At 41.8% G+C, this 17,373-nt stretch overlaps 1 protein-coding gene across 4 annotated transcripts in view; it reads left to right on the forward strand.

The window, feature by feature from the left end:
* OGDHL (oxoglutarate dehydrogenase L) overlaps positions 1-17,373 on the forward strand; it is a 344,487-nt gene that overhangs the window by 80,423 nt on the left and 246,691 nt on the right. The gene's annotated exons all lie outside the window — the stretch shown is intronic.

Consider the following 17,373-nt stretch of genomic DNA (forward strand, 5'->3'; position numbering starts at 1 on the left):
GCCATAATTCTCCTGGGTGTCACAGGAATACACCTAAGACTGCACTCCCGTGTCCCAGATCCAGCCAACAGTGGGCTAAGACCCCATTCACACCTGAGCGTTTTGTAGCTTGAAGCCTGAAGCTACAAAACGCTAGAGGGGAAAAAATCTATTATTCTTAATTGAGATGGTTCACATCTCCACTCCATGTCGCCTGAAGCTCAAACAAGTTCCGGACCCTTTTTTGTCGCTCAAATCGAGCAAATTTGGGCGTTTTTCTTCTTTTAACATTGGTGACCTTTTGCCCTGCACAAAATCGCGGCAAATCGCAGTAAAAAAGGCAGCGAATCGCGGTAAAAAACGATTTTCTGCTTGAAAACGCTACGCTCAGGTGTGAATGCAGCCTTAAGCCTGCTGTTGGCTGACTTTACAAAACCCATCCAGGCTCTGCAGGAATCTGAAAATAATGTTGGGATCCATCCAGATGTCTGACCGCCTGCTGTCTCTGCCCCTCCACAGCCCAGGGCACCAGTGAGCGCTGGAGGGGCAGAGCAGAGAACCAGTGACTGATGGTCACTGATTCTCTGCTCACTGAAGGCTGATAACTGAGCTATCAGCAGTTTTTCACTTCTAATTTCTTGGTGTAGAGCTGGTTGGTGGATAGCTGCAGCACTTCTCTTTTAAATAACAAAATTGAATTGACTGATAATCAGATGTATAGCAACCTAATGTATAGCATTTGTTTTCATTGTTTCAGTTTGGTTCAAGAATTACTTAAGGTTGAAAATGAAAGTCCCTGCAAGTATAGAGCAATACCTGTTAATCTGCCAGGAATACACACAGCAATGAAGTCCTATGGTGGCCTGACAACACACAGAATTTTTGTGAACTGAGTGTTGTCAACCCTATCCAGTGTGAAAGACATTTTGTGCTCTACAAACTATTACTACCTTGTCTCTTCCCATAATTATCTAATTTATAAAACCCTACTAAGCACACTGATATAAAGTTACTTATGAAAATACACACATTGCTGCTAGTAAAACACTATCTTATTTATTTCCCAAGAAATTAGGAAAGCTAACATAAGGTAGTAAAAGGACATTACAATATCACGCAGCTTACAATCAGAACATATAATACCAGAATATGAAAGATACTTATCACACGGTCCTCCTTGAGGCTTTGCTGCATCGGCTAGGCTCAGACCAGGAGAGGGCCTTCACCATGAGGTTTAGGCCGGAGCCATCTCCCAAAGTAGGCCGAGTCACCACATGGCATGGTCTTACAGCAAACAGCAAACATTGTCTGTGTGTGAGCCTTTTCATACAAACATACACACCCACTCGTAGCCACCCCCATTTGCCTTCCATCCAATAGATGTCGCCAAGAGGCATTCCTTCACATGTATGTCCATTCTTCAGGAAGCATGCTGTATTGTCCACTATTGATCAGTGTCCCCAACGATGAGCCACCCAGCTTGCTTTTACTCCCTTTGAAGCCTGCAACCACACACACATCACAGCAGGGGGGGTCCGAGTCCAGCTATTGTTCTTCTGATTACAAAGCTTTCATGTGCTTCATTCATTTGAGGCTAAGTGGCTACCTCAACCATGAACAAATACCAGAAGTATTATATGATTTCAATCCAACACAGTGTCTCAACCACTCTTGCTCTAAGATCTCTACAACATAAAGGTTTATCATTCTTTGATCCAAGATAAGAACAAGGAGGGCCATTTGAGATAACACTGTAATGCCCTGTACACATGGTTGGACGTTCCGACGACAAAATCCATTGGATTTTTTCCGACTGATTTTGGCCCAAACTTGTCTTGCATACACACGGTCGGACAATCCGATCGTTCAGAACGAGGTGATGTAAAATACGTGCGACGGGACTATAAAAGCCAGCAGCCAATCGCTTTCGTCTCCTATTTTATTCTGAGCATGCGTGGCTCCTTGTGTGTCAGAATTGTCTACGCACAATCGGAATTTAAATGATCGGACTTTGTTGTTGGAAAATTTTAGATCCAGATCTCAAACTTTGTGTCATAAATTGTGACCGAAAAATTTCAATGGAGCCCACACACGATCAGAATTTCCGACAACACAGTCCGATCAACCATAAAGGTTTCTTACATTATGAATGGCATGACAAGTAGCTGTATTATCAGTGTAGTAGCAATAATGAATGACTTGTGTGTCCTAATGTTTAAATTGGTGCTCCCAACCAGTGGTCTATAGGACACATGTAGCCCTAGGCTATACTTCAAGTCACTCATGGAAGTCTTAACCACTTAAGGACCAGGCCTCCCTTTTAGATTTGGTGTTTGCATGTTTAAAACAGTATTTTTTGCTAGAAAATTACTTAGAACCCCTAAACATTATATATATTTTTTTCTAACACCCTAGAGAATAAAATGGCGGTCATTGTAATACTTTTTTTCACACCGTATTTGCGCAGCGGTCTTACAAGCGCACTTTTTTTTGGAAAAAATTCACTTTTTTTAATAAAAAAAGACAACAGTAAAATTAGCCCACTTTATTTTATATTGTGGAAAATAATGTTACATCGAGTAAATTTATACCCAACATGGCGTGCTTCAAAATTGCGCTTGCTCGTGGAATAGCGTCAAACTTTTACCCTCAAAAATCTCCATAAGCAACATTTAAATTTTTTTACAGTTTGCATGTTTTGCGTTAAAGAGGAGGTCTAGGGCTAGAATTATTGCTCTCGCTCTACCGATCGCAGCGATACCTCACATGTGTGGTTTGACCGCTGTTTTCATATGCGGGCGCTACTCACGTATGCGTTCGCTTCTGTGTACGAGCTCGTCGGGACGGGGTGTTTTCAAATTTTTTTTTAGTTTTTTTCTTATTTCGTTTACGTGATTTTATTTATTTTTACAATTAAAAAAATGTAAAAAAAAGGATCACTTTTATTCCTATTACAAGGAATGTAAACATCCCTTGTAATAGAAAAAAGCATGACAGGTCCTCTTAAATATGATATCTGCTTTCAAAAAGTCCTCAGATCTCATATTTGGACTTAAATGCAATTTAAAAAAAAAAAGGCATTTGAAAAAATGACATTCAAAAAAATTTACCTTTTAAGAGGTATGTGTTTTGACGTCGCTTCTGCCCTCCTATGGTATAGAGACGAGTGGGGGCCATCTTAGCCTCACACGTCTCTCTAATCAGCAGTGTGAAGGACCCGATCGCCTCTGCTGCTACCGACGGCTCCGGTAAGCCACCGTTATCGTACACAGGACTGCCTCCTGTAAAGAGGGATATCTCGGTTGTGGCAGCAGCTGCTGCTGTTACTGAGATATCCCTCTTCAAAGTACTGACGTATATGTACATGAGGCGGTCCTTAAGTGGTATGCTTCTGGAAAATATCTTGCAAATCTTAAAACTGTGTTCTCCTCCCGCCTAACACCTATGCTAGCTTGCCCGAGTAAGAAAGATCTGTAAACACCCATAGGTAAGATTCAGGCCTCTCCTGTCCTGTCACGTGATCCTCCCTATTAGCCAGTGCCACTGCAGGGGAGAGGAGAGGGCATTTGAACAACAGATGGAATGCCTGGGAGTGATGACCTCACCCATAGACTTATTATGGCTCATCTGTTGTTGGCACTCCCCTCTCTCTTGTGCAGCTGCTGCTAGCTGACAAAGGGGAACTGGGTCATGTGACTGGTCTGGAGCAGCCAACATTCTGCAAATAGGTAAGTATACAGATCTTTCTTTCTACAGGTTAGTTAGTATAGGTGCTAGGAGGGGTAGTTGTGAGTTGAAAAAAAAAAACAGGCAGAATCCTCCCATCGACAAAACGAGGCGGATGGAAGACTCACTCCCCCGAACTGCATCCCCCTTACCCGCCACTGTCGGAATACACTGATTAGCTAATTGGCTGCAGCCACTGATCATTAAGAATTGCCCAACATGTCCCTTCTGCAGTTAAAACAGTCAAGTTGTGCCGAGCAGGGGAGCTTACACACTGATCGAAATTTGGCCAGTCCTGCAATTTTTGATCAATTTAGGGTCAGCTTATCCTGTGTGTCTGAATACCCTCTTCCTATAACAAGCCATGTAAAGCCAGTCTAGCTTATATTTCTTTAAATTGTTTAAGGCCTTGTTCACAGTGCAGAGTCGTCAGTTTTTCTGCACACATTCTGCAAGGGCACAAAAAAAACAGTTCTCTATGTGCCCTGTTCACACCACAATGCTGGTATTGCATGCAGATTTTTTCTGTGCAGGAATCTGCAGCGTGTATGCAGTTTTCCACACAGGAAAAAAAACTGACATGACATCAACATTGGTGTGAATAGGGCACATAATTGACATGCATGAAAACTGATATCAACTTGCATAAAACGTACTGAAAGTTGATGTAAACTGATGTGAAAATGATGTCTCTGCAGGTGAAATCTTTGCAGTTTTCCCATTAGATCCCATGTGCATACTGTATACGGTATGGCTTATTTCTACCTTTATATACTTTAAACTTTTAATGTTACTCCTCAACTGACAGTATCTGTCTCAGCAATTTCTATGACCAAGAACATAACTTTTAGCAGAGTGGCCTTTTACACAATGTCATCTGTTATCTTTTTTGTGCCCTTCTATATGCCATATAAACATTGCCTTGAAAAAGTGTTCATAACCCTTGAAATTTTCCACATTTTGTCATGTTACAACCAAAAACGTTATTGGTATTTTTTGAGCTAGACCAACACAAAGTTGTAAAGTGGAAGAAAAATGATAAAAGATTTTAATATTTTTTTACAAATACTGTACATATGTGAAAAGAGTGGCGTGCATTTGTATTCCATTGTAGCTCTGGCTGTATGTTTAGGGTCGTCCTGCTGGAAGGTGAACCTCCACCCCAGTCTCAAGTCTTTTGCAGATTCTAACAGGTTTTCTTCTAAGATTGACCTGTATTTGGCTCCATCCATCTTCCCATCAACTCTGACCAGCTTCCCTATCCCTGCTGAATAAAAGCATCCCCACAACATGATGCTGCCACTACCATGTTTCACGGTGGATGGTGTGTTCAGGGTGATGTGCAGTGTTTCCACCACACATAACGTTTTGCTTTTTGGCCAAAAAGTAAAATTTTGGTCTCATCTGACCAGAGCACCTTCTTCCACCTGTTTGCGGTGTCCCCCACATGGCTTCTCGCAAACTGAAAACCGGACTTCTTATGGCTTTCTTCTTGCCACTCTTCCATAAAGGCCGGACTTGTGGAGTGCACGACTATTAGTAGTTCTGTGGACAGATTTTCCCACCTGAGCTGTGGATCTCGGCAGCTCCTACAGAGTTAATATGGGCCTCTTGGCTGCTTCTTTGGGATGGAGGTCAATTACTTTTGGTGCCTTGGACCACATCATTCTTTATCACTAAAATTTGGGTGGAAGACACCCCTGGTCATTAAGTGGTCTGGTGCACCAATTGTTGCCACTTGGCATAGAAAGGGGAACCAGGGGTACATTTTTATATACCCCAGGGGTGCACTTGCGCCATGTAGGGACGGCACTATTCCCTCCCTCCACTAATTCCCTGTTTATCATTTTTTTTTGTTCCCATTTAGGGGTGGAATCGCATAGGTGCATGCGTTTTATGCCAAATTCTAAACTTATTTATATATTTTTATAGGGATGTAACCATTGAGCAGTCTGCAAAGCATGTTCCAATTGCATGTTTGCAATCCATGATAGACCCAATCGTGGCTTTATTATACTTTATATTTTCTCAACTTTCATGACTTATTTTATATATATATATATATATATATATATATATATATATATATATATATATATATATATATATATTATACTTTATGTCAATCCAACATATCTTGTTCATAGCACCCTGTTCCACATGGTAGGGTAGTGCGTTCACTGAATTTTGCCCATTTGCTCATCTGTTCCCTGGGAGCTGTGATGCGATTTTTGATGCCCCTCCCTCTTCCACTGTTTCCCTTCCTCCCCGTTTGTGGTGGATGGAGGTGGTGGTTTGGACGGGGGCTTCCTATCGCATTGGCGCCACATCACAGCTCTGTGTGTGCGACACCTTTTTATGTCGCACCGCAAGAGCAGGTTTTTCTTTCCAGCTAGGCTGACACTGGGGAGGTACCTGAGCCTGTATGGGCGGATTTTTTTGCTCTGGCATGGATGCCTCCCTTTTCCCATGCCCACGTGATGCTGGGTGGGACACATCAGCTGGGAGCATTTAAATTCGCCTCACTTGGTGTTTGTCTTTCTGGCAACACCTCATATGCAAGCATTCACCTGTTGATTCTGGTTCCCCATTTCCTTGTGAACCAACAAGGTAAATCACCTATACTTTCAGCACTTTGTTCTTCTTTCTTTTCGGTTCCTTCACTATTTCACTCAGGATACCATTTTCTTCTTTTTCTACATCTTTTTTTCCTTTTTTTTTTTTCTTTTTCCTATTTGGTGGTTTTTGAGTATCTGTTTTTTCATCTATGCTTAGTTCTTCCCTTCATCTGACCTGGTGTATGGGCTTTTCACACTCTCAGTTCAATATTATACATTCAATATTTATTACTGATCTCAATTCACAGAAATTTTGGCTCAACATCACCCACATTAGCACATTTACACTGGTGAATCTACAGTGCTCCCTGCTTGTCCACGTGTCTCTACCTCAGCTCCCATGCCAGACCTGTTTAACGGCTCTGATCCTCTGTTCACATTTATGCAGCTGACGTGAGTACCAATAAGGATGTCCATCCTGTCCCTTACACAGTATTTATTCCTATTACTCAGTTACAATATTATACCATATGGTTATGTTTCTTATAGATCACCATTGCATCCGACCCGGAAGAGTTGGTATACCCCAACGAAACGCGTCGGTCTTACATAGATGCATGATGTCCATACAGATGATTTTATATCTCTTATTTTGTTTTACTCTAGACGTTGTGCAGGACTTGTTTTTACTTTGTTATGCCTATTACCATGGTGGCCAATATTTATTTGCAGTTTTCAGCATACCCTGTGTGTATTTGATTCTGTAAATGCATTTTTGTGGTATTCAATATATACATAATTTCACATGGTATAATAAAATGTTTTGTCAAGACTGCTTCTTGGTATACATCTCTCACTCAAATTCACCCTTTTTTTGTTGGAACCCATAAAAGCAACACTGTTTAATATCCTACATGTTTACTTTATATAGTGATTGACCTCATTTAAAGTCCAGCTGACCACTTTTCTTTCTTTTTCTATAAAATTTGGGATGGAGGTCAATTACTTTTGGTGCTTTGGACCACATCATTCTTTATGACCTGGGAAAAAGAAATGAACCTCATGCAAGGCCAAGATGGGAGAAAATAGGAAAAAAACCCTATGCAGTACTTGTATTACTTCTATGGTAAAAGAGAAATCTGCTTCTGTGTGTGATGATTTGGTTGCCTTTGTCATTGGTTAATCCGGCTGCGAGTCATCCCTCCACATCAGAGTCCTCCCAGGATTCACTTTCTGTCCCGGTGGTAGAAACTCTGTCTGAAGGTCCATCTACCAGGGAAAAACACTCCCCTGCACCTTCCAATGACAGTTCGGAATTGGAGGAGGTGGAAGGAGCAGAAGTAGTCCCTTTCAAGTTTAAGCTATCCCTGAAGGAAGTTGATGGTCTCCTTGGAGCCATACGTGTTATTCTTGGCCTAAGCAAATAGAAAAAGGAACTTATGCCCCGCACACATTAGCAGAATTTCCGTCTGAAAAATCTTGGATGGTTTTTCAGACGTAATTCCGCTCAAGCTCGGCTTGCATACACACGGTCACACAAAAGTTCTCTGGACTTTCGAGCGTCAAGAACGTGGTGACGTACAACACTACGATCAGCCGAGAAAATGAAGTTCAATGCTTCTGAGCATGCGTCATGGTGTCAAAGAGTAAGCTCTGTGGGATTCCCTTTTTTGGGTGACCTTCTCTTTGGTCCTGATCTAGATACCATCCTGGATAGGACATCTGATAGGAACAAATCCTTCCCAGTAAAGAAGAAGAAACCGCCCCCGAAGCACCCTTTTAGACCTCAAAGAGCTCAGGAGCAGGACAACAAGTCCCAGGGAAGGAAGAATTGGTCCGTGCAAAAAAACTAAAGGCAAGGGCGGAATCTTTTTCCATCCTCCTTCGCAACAGAAAAATCCCAATGACTCGACCCTGTGGGTGGGCAGAAGGCTGCAAAGTTTCCTTCCGCAGTGGACAGCCATAACGTCATATCAGTTCATCCTGACCACTCTTTCTCAAGGCTACGCAATAGAGTTTATGGAATCTCCCCCAAGAAGATTTCTTGTGACAAATACCCCAAAGGATTCAGTGAAAGCCCTGGCCATGAAGTCCTTATTAAAGGAGCTGATGCAGCAGGGTGTAGTGTTCCAAGTGCCACCAGGAGAGCGGCAGCAGGGATGTTATTTTCACATTTTCTTAGTAAATAAAAAACAGGAAAATTCCAGTTGATCCACAACCTAAAACCTCTGAACAAATCCGTGAAGTACAGAAGGTTTGAGATGGGGACTCTATTTTTTTTCAGTCAGAAATCTACTGACCCCAGAATGTTACATGGCATCAGTAAACCTAAGGTATGCATATTCGCATGTCCCAATTTCACCCCAGTCTCAGAGGTATCTCAGATTGGCAGTAGATATGGGAGGCGTGATTTACCATCTACAGTTCAGGGCCTTACCATTCAGTCTCTCATCCGCCTCACTGATTTTCACCAAAGTGATGGTGAAAGCACTAGCTCCACTTCGACTTCAGGGAATCGCAGGGATTTCTTACCTGAATGATCTTCTATTCTTTGCTCCCTCAGCGGAGAGGTTACAGCATTAGGGGTCCTGACCTCAACAATGCCAGCTATTCAGTGGGCAAGACTACACTTCAGGAGTCTACAATCCTTTCTCCTAATGTCATGAGATCACAGCTTAAGTTCCCTGTTCACGAAGGTAAAGATTCCAGCCAAGGTGAAAATGTCACTATAGTGGTGGAGGAATTGGGAGATTCTATCAAGGGGCTTCCCAGGGAATTGGTCCAAGAACGAAGCGATAAGGTCCTCAAATTGGAGAGAGTTGAAGGCGAATGCTTTATCTCTAGTGATATTCACAAAAGTTCTCCAGTATCACCAAGTGTTGACAGACAATGCCACGGCCGTGGTGTATCTAAACAGACGGGAGCACAAGGAGCAGGTCCTTAGAAGCACTGGTAACAGAGATTCTTATATGGGCAGAGAAACCTTTACTATCCTTGTCGGCAATCCACCTAAAGGGGACCCTAAACAGAGTGGCAGACTTCCTAAGCAGGTACCCCATTCAGGCGGCAGAGCGGTCTCTGAACCCAGAGGTCTTCACAATGATTTTCAGGCTGTGGGGACAGCCAGAAGTGGACTTGTTTGTTTCGAAGTAGAATGCACAGGTACTTTGTTAATTTTCTCTGAACAATCTTGATGGATCACTAGGAAAAGATGCCCTGGCCCATCCATTTGGCTTTCACCTTTGCTACACCTTCCACCCATCCCAGCTAATCACACTGGTATTAAAGAAGATCCAACGGGAAGGAGTACCAGTCATTCTAATTACTCCATTTTGAGCAAAAAAGATCCTGGTTCTCGGCCGTTCTGGGTATGGTAACCAAACCTTGTTGGCATCTACGTCTCAGGCAAGATTTACTAATCTAAGGTCCAGTAAGTCACCCAGAAGTGGCCAGGCTGTCGCTTGCAGCATGGTATCTGAAGAGCAGCTCCTAAAGAGTAAGGGGTTCGCAGATCGTCTAGTGGCAACATTGCTATCGCATAGGAAAAAGTAACGAGCCATCTATACTAAGGTCTGGAAGGTCTCTAACTCATGGTGCAATTCATCTACCCAAGACCCAAGGAGCCTTGCTTCCATTTTGTAGTTTTTTTTTGTTTTTTTTTACTGGATGGGGCAGATAGGGGACTAGCGGTCAGTACCTTGAAGGTACAGGTTGCTGAACTAGCTGTTTTTTTTTTTTTTTTTTTAGAGAAATCTGTGGCCTCTGAACTGCTAGTAGTCAGATATTTTTTTTTTTTTAAAGCAAGATCAAGACCCGCACCAGATAAGGGTTTCCCAAAATAGGACCTGTCAGTAGTCCTGCATACCCTAGCAAAAAGTCAATTTTAACCTCTGGATGCAGCATCTCTCAAATGACTCACTCTTAAAGCTGTGTTCCTGATCGCCATTACTTCAGCACGCAGGATCAGTGAGCTACACGCTCTGTCACTTAGGGAAACTTATCTCTCAGTGTTTCCGGATATTTATTCTTGGGACAGACCCAAAATTCTTACCTAAGGTAGCCTCCCATGCATAAACGTTCACAGGACATTGTGCTTCCAACCTTCTGGATTTTGTTATGTCACCTAGGTATAACAAAAGACTTTAGACGTACAGATTCGTTATTATTTGTCTTTTTTTTTTTTTTTTTTTTTTTTTGCGCAACAAGAAAGGTTGCCAGGCTTCTAAAGGATCATTAGCCAGAAGGCTGAAATGATCCATCCTGGAGGCATACTCACATGCAGGTTTGTCTCCACCAGCTGGAATTCGTGCACACTCAACCAGAGCTCTTGCGGCCACTTGGGCAGAAAGAGCTGGTGCCACCCCTGAACAAATTTGCAAGGCGGCAACGTGGTCAAGTTTTCGCACCTTTATGCGACATTACAGGCTGAACCTCACATCTGCCAGCGATCAGGCATTTGGCAGGAAGGTCCTGCAGAATGTTGTCCCGCCCTAAGGTGGTAAATCTCTCTTATCCTGTCAGGTGCTTTCCTGAAAGATGCTTTGGGAAAATTCAAGTTAGACTTACCGGTAACTTGTTTTCCATAAGTCTTTCAGGACAGCAACGACCTACCCTATTAGTTTCTATGTACTATGCTGTGACTAACATGTGTTTATGTGTTCCAGACGGGGTTGGCGAGTCTCTTCTACAACTGATGTGTGGTAGGGAGTTGCCTCCCTTTAACGATCTGAAGGAAGTAGGTGTTTCATATGATCCAGTGGGTGGAGTGAATTTTTACTCACTGACCTGCCACTCGATTTTATAACATTTGTATCATGTGTTTTTTCAGGACTTTTGGTTGATATTCTGTCTTTTATCATCTAAAATACACCTATGATAAAAATCATAGACCTTTCATTCATTTGTAAGTGGGCAAACTTACAAAATCATGATCTTTTCTGTTTTCATCAAATGATGTGCTGGTTAAATCAGGTTGACAGTCGGAGTGCACATATTAACTGTTAAAATGTGAGGGGGGGGGGGATATGTTATACAAATGTAATTCCACAGCCTCTCTGTGTTCCCTAATAGCTGCTGGCAGTACCAAAGTCTTTGCAGTGCAGAAAAAGAGAAGGTTTTACATATATGCCATTGCTTTAAGGCTTATTCAGTATTAATGTTTACTAAGTGTCAGTGCAGCTGTTAAAGTCTGACCAATAAGACATAATGAATATTGGCAATAGTTCTGCATAAAAATTTAAATATTTCCAATGAATAATGTTTCTCAGCATTGTTTGTAACTTAGGATGCAAGACTTGTATTATACTAATGTTCATGTCTCTTTCGTAGTGGCTCCATTTATAAAATGACCTTTATGAAATGAGTTTATAGTTCGAGGTATTTTATTGAGCGTCTTGCTTTTATTCAAGAGTCATTTCCAGTATTGGCATTGTTCTCCTGAAAGCTTATTCTTAAGTATTTCAGGCCTGATGGCAAAATCTTCCATTAACTCTATTTATGACAGTGATGTATTTCTGTCTGAATGTTGCCGCAGTTCTGTAAGCCGCTCAACCTGACTTTAAGCACTTTCATTCCAGGGATCCTTTGTCTGGAGCATATTAATTCTATTTGGAGACATGATTCAATCCAGTAATCAATCTGTGCAGCCCAGTAAGCGCCTCAATTTGTCTGGGTAGTCTGTTCTCCTTTCTACAACTTGATCCTTCCGCCATGAGAGTATTGTGCATCTACATTGTATACTGTAGGTGTGTTGTTGTCTGTGCAGTTGATTTGCCATCAATGCAGAGGGAGTCTTATTGACCTAGAAGCCTATCCATATCTAAAGTGACTGCATTTTCTTATCTACATTAAAGGACCTGCTAACTCATTTTGTTTTCTACCTAAATGTAAATGTATGTAACCATAAGACCTCATGCACACAGGATGTTTCTTTAACTCTCCTATAGTAAAAAAAAAAAAACCTGCGGTGGTTTCTGCTGGGAGCATTGATAGTTTAAAAAAGCGAATGACTACAACATACAGGGTTATACAATGTAATACTGACATATAATCAGACACACAGGTTGGACTTGGTGGACTTTGTGTCTTTTTTTTCAACCTCACCTACTATGTATCTATGTAACTAGAAGCCAGCAGCGTTTTTGCAGAAAAAATGCATGACACTTGTAAAAGTGTCTAAAGCTTTCACAAGCATTTAGGAGTTTTTACAGGAGTTGAGCTCTTGGGTGTTCATTTTATTGGCCAGAATACATTTAATTTAGGCGTGTTTAGCAGTTTTTCGTAGCGTCAAGCATTTTTCTGCCCTGACTCTGCTGCTCCTGAATGCACTGGCAGTGGTTTTTTTTCCTGCCTCTAAAAGCCTCTAAAAACTCCTGCCACTAAAGGTTACTAAAAGCCTATGTGTGCACGGACACACAGGCTAACATGGAGAGACATTAAGAATCAGGAAAAAAAAAAACACCAGACCCCCTAGAAGCAGCTGCGTGCATTGAAGCCTAATGTGTATGTAAAGCTAAAACTTTTATTTTTTGTTTAATCCCTTCATGATTGGGACCTGGGACTCCTGGTTTCCGAGCCACCTGATTGCTGTAATAGTCTCTGGCTATCACAGTGATCAGTCAATGTGCAGCCCACCACTGTGTTTACTTCCTCTTCTGTGGTATTGCTGCGATTTTCAGGAACAGGAGAATTCATTTTGGGTTATCCTTTGGTGGTAAATGATGGTAATAATAAGAAATTTATACAGCTACATTTAAACTTTTTTTTGGGCCAGTTTTCCTTTGATAAAATAAATCGGTGATATCTGCCATTCTCCTTGTTCCAGCATAAAATTCCTTTTAATGGCAGATGCCACAGATAGCAAAAAAAGGATTGGGGGGGGGGGTTAATAATTCCCTACTCTATCTAAAATTAAAACAAAATAGTTTGGCTTTGCTTTCAGTGAGTGCTACTAAAGCTTTTAATTCACTTTAAAAAAAAAAAAAACACTTAACATGATGTAATGGATAGAATAAGTATTTTCTGATCTTGCACCACATACTGTACATTTGTAAACAGAACTGGAGCATCTTGGAGTGGTTGGTGAGGGACGCTAAAAGAAGGATGGGACTTCACACTATGGCGATGGGCATATACACACTAATAGTCTTTCTTCAAAACCACAACATTTTGTGGTGGAGAAAAGAAATTGGGATTTAACAACTTGACACTTAAACCCCCTTCCTAACCAGACCAATTTTCAGCTTTTGATGCTCTCACATTTTGAATGACAATTACTCAGTCAGGCAACACTGTACCCACATGAAATTTTTCCCCTTTTTTCCACACAAAGCTTTCTTTTGGTGGTATTTGATCACCACTGGGTTTTTTTATTTTTTGCGCTATAAAGGAAAAAAGACCGAAAATTTTGTAAAAAAAAAAAAAAAACTTATTCGTTTCTGTTATAAAATTTTGCAAATTAGTAATTTTTCTTCCTAAATTTTGGCCAAAATTTATACTGCTATGTATCTTTGGTAAAAATAACCCAAATCAATGTAAATTATTTAGTCTTTGTGAAAGTTAGAGTTTACAAGCTATGGTAAAAATCTAATTTCTTGACACTAACAAGCCAGCAAAGTACAAATACCCCCCAAATAACCCCTTTTTGGAAAGTAGACATTCCAAGGTATTTAGTAAGAGGCACAGTTAGTTTTCTGAAGTTGTCACTTTTCCCACAATTCTTTGCAGAATATTTTCTTTTTCTTTTCACAAAATTGTTACATTACCAGGTTTTTTCTCTCACATGGCATGTGCATACCACAAATGACACCCCAAAATACATTATGTTGTGACTCCTGAGTATGGCAATACCACATGTGTGAGACTTTTACACAGCCTGGCCACATACTGGGCCCGACATTGAAGTACCACCTATTACACTTTTGAAGGCCCTGGAGCACCAGGACAATGGAAACGCCCACAATAGTACCCTATTTTGTAAAGAAAACACCCCAATATAAAATCTATGAGGCATAATGAGTCTTTTTTTTTTTTTTTTTTGAACGGTTCATTTTTTTCCAGAAGTTTTTGCAAAATGTGGAAAAAAATTAAAACACTTTTTTTTTAATACATAAAGTTGTCCATTTATAAGATATTTTAGCATGTATCTAGCAAAAATGACACCCCAAAATATATTCTGCTACTCCACATGTGGCGATACCACATGTGTGAGACTTTTACACAGCTTGGCCACGTACAGAGACCCAAAATTCAAGGAGCACCATCAGGTGTTTTAGGGACATAAATTACACATCTAATTTCCTGACAATCTATCACATTTATGAAGGTCCTTGATATTTCTAACAGATAGCTTGTACATACCAAGAATTATACCCCAAAATACATTCTGCTGAGCAAAGCGTAAACAAAAGATTACCTGTGGTTTTAGTAGTGCAGTTTCCACAGGAGGAGAGCCCCGATCCAGGCTCCAGGCAGGGATGTGGTCAGCAACAGTGAATGGAATTGTCTAGGCAGGAATATTGTCCATAGTACAGGAAGGGATACTGTCCATATACAGTCCAGGGTCAGTGCAGGTAGAGATATTGCCAGCAGTGCCAAAATATTGGTCCTGGTAGTAAACAGGAACATGATCCATAATACAAGTAGCAGGCCAGGAAAGAATGGGGGCAGGGGTAAAGGCTTCACCCACCCAAATCTCTTTGAAGCTTTTGAGTCTCCAGACCCTAATCCAGGAATGAGAAAACTATAAAAAATGTGTTTTCTTCAGCCAAAAAAACAATTCTGGAGCCCCTCACATATGTGAGACCCCTGTGTTATGAAGCCCACTACACCAGTAGCACAGTAAAAGATCAGTCCAAGAGGAAGGCAAAAAACATGGTCAAACAGTCCAGGGTCAGTTCCAGGGCAGGCAGAGGTAGGTACAGTTTAGCGTTAGGCAGAAGCGTGGTTGTATAACAGGCCAGGGTCAGTTCCAGAGCAGGCAGAGGATTTCGCATTAGGCAAAAGTGTGGTCGTTTAGCAGCCCAGGGTCAGTTCCGGAGAAGGCAGCATTATGTACACTGGATGTGGCAGTAAATGACAATTATGTTTACCATACTTCCCTAATAATGTAGAGAAGTATGGTAATGGTGGAAACATTCACCAATACAAAGGCCTGGTTAGGAAGGACATTGGGGACAATAATACATGGTGTCTCTTCTAGCTCCTCCTCTGGAGCACACCCAACATTTCTTCTGACATTTCTGGCCTGTTTTATGGTAGGGGAGTCTCTCAGGAAAGTGGCGTTCATGGAGTCTCTGCTCACTGAATCTGAGCGAATGCTTTCTGCTGGGCCTTCAGGATACAAAAGGGTGGAGATAATTTCTTCTTGGTACTGAAGATAAGATATGGGGATCTCTGCAGATTTATGGTAAATAACATAATGACATATTGTAAATGGCCAAACTGAAAAGATATATGGAGACTTTTTTTATACCAATATCGGCTTTTTCTTGTGGGAAGGTAGGGTTCATCTGATCATTGAAGTCGTCTCCCCCCATGAACAAATTATAGTCATGGACACATGTTGGTTTCTGGATTGGGCCGTTTCTTCCGGGGATTTCCACGTAGGTGAAGTTGTGGATCGTTGTGAGCATGTGGACGTTTCGTCTGTCCCTCCACCTGAGAGCCATTATCTCTTCATTCTGCAAAAGATGCAGTCTCCCCTTGTTGTAGTCTTTCAGTAACGAGCCTTTGCGGAAAGCCCTTCCTATTGGCTCGCACTGTATCACATGCTGGAGTGTCCTTGCGGTAAAGATTACGGAAGAGGGGCAAGCTTGTTCAATAATTATCCACATAAAGATGGTAACTCTTTCCAAGGAGTGGATTTACAAGCTCCCAAACCACTTTTCCGCTGGCTCCGATGTACTCTGGACATTCAGGGTGATGCAGTTGACCCAGAAGGCGCAGATGTACCCCGTGGCTCGGTCACATAGCTTAAACCCATATTGGGCCCTTTTGCTGGGGATAAACTGCTTGAAGCCAAGCCTGCCTGTGAAGTGGACCAATGACTCATCCACAGAGATATTTTGGTTGGGAATAAATAACTGGGGGAATTTCTCAGAGAAAAAAAAAAAATTTAGAAGCGGCCAAATTTTTTGGGGGAAAATCCAGAGCACACGGGTCAACAAATACCTTCACGTCCTCATTCACAGGGACCAGGTGGGTTTTGTGCCTGGTCATCAAGCAGAGGATAGCGTCCGCAAAGTAATCCACCTTCTCCATATCCTCCACCAGTGTAAAATCCCAGGCTTTTTGCTCTCCCTGGATATTTACAAAGTGTTTGATTCGCTTTCTTGGGACTACCTCCAATATGTTCTGACCCGGTGGGGATTTGGGACACCTTTCCTATATTTCAGGATACTAGGGCGATCAGGGCTAACGGTGACATTTCAGGAGTCCCTTATGCTGGAACCCAGTATAAGTCCAATTTTTTTTGCAGACAATGCAATTCTGACTCTGTTAAACCCACTCATCTCCCTTCCCAATCTGCAACTTGTGTTAGACCGATTTTCAGCCTTCTCTGGCCTTCAAATTAACTCTTCCAAGACCACGGCGCTGAATGTCAGCCTCCCTACGGATATGGTGCAGTGTCTTCAAGAACATTTTGCGTATCGTTGGCCATCTCATTCAATTGAATATTTAGGCATCAAACTAACGTTTTCCTACTCTTCTTTGTTCTCCGCCAACTACTACCCCTTGTTGCGTACCTTGACCACCCTTATGCATTCATGGCAATTTTCCACCCTTTCGTGGATAGAAAGGATCTCGGCAGCTAAAATGACGATCCTGCCCAAAGTTCTTTATTACTTTCTCTGTCAGTTAGCGTGCCCTCTTTCTTTCCTCAACTTTTGAAGAACAGGATCCTCCAATTTATCTAGGTGCATAAACGTCCTAGAGTCCCTAGATCTACTCTTTATACCTATAGACTACAAGGAGGTCTGGGGGTCCCCAATATCTCCAAGTACTATACAGCGGCGCAGATTTCCCCGTTGACCATGCTCCACGTGACCACAGATGTTCCTCTGTGGGTGTTACTTGAATTGCCCAACTGCGACTCGTCCTCGCTCCAAGC

This window comes from Lithobates pipiens, unplaced genomic scaffold (genome assembly GCF_037356315.1).
Source record: "Lithobates pipiens isolate NorthernLeopardFrog02 unplaced genomic scaffold, aLitPip1_a1.2 Scaffold_25, whole genome shotgun sequence".
Classification (NCBI taxonomy): domain Eukaryota; kingdom Metazoa; phylum Chordata; class Amphibia; order Anura; family Ranidae; genus Lithobates; species Lithobates pipiens.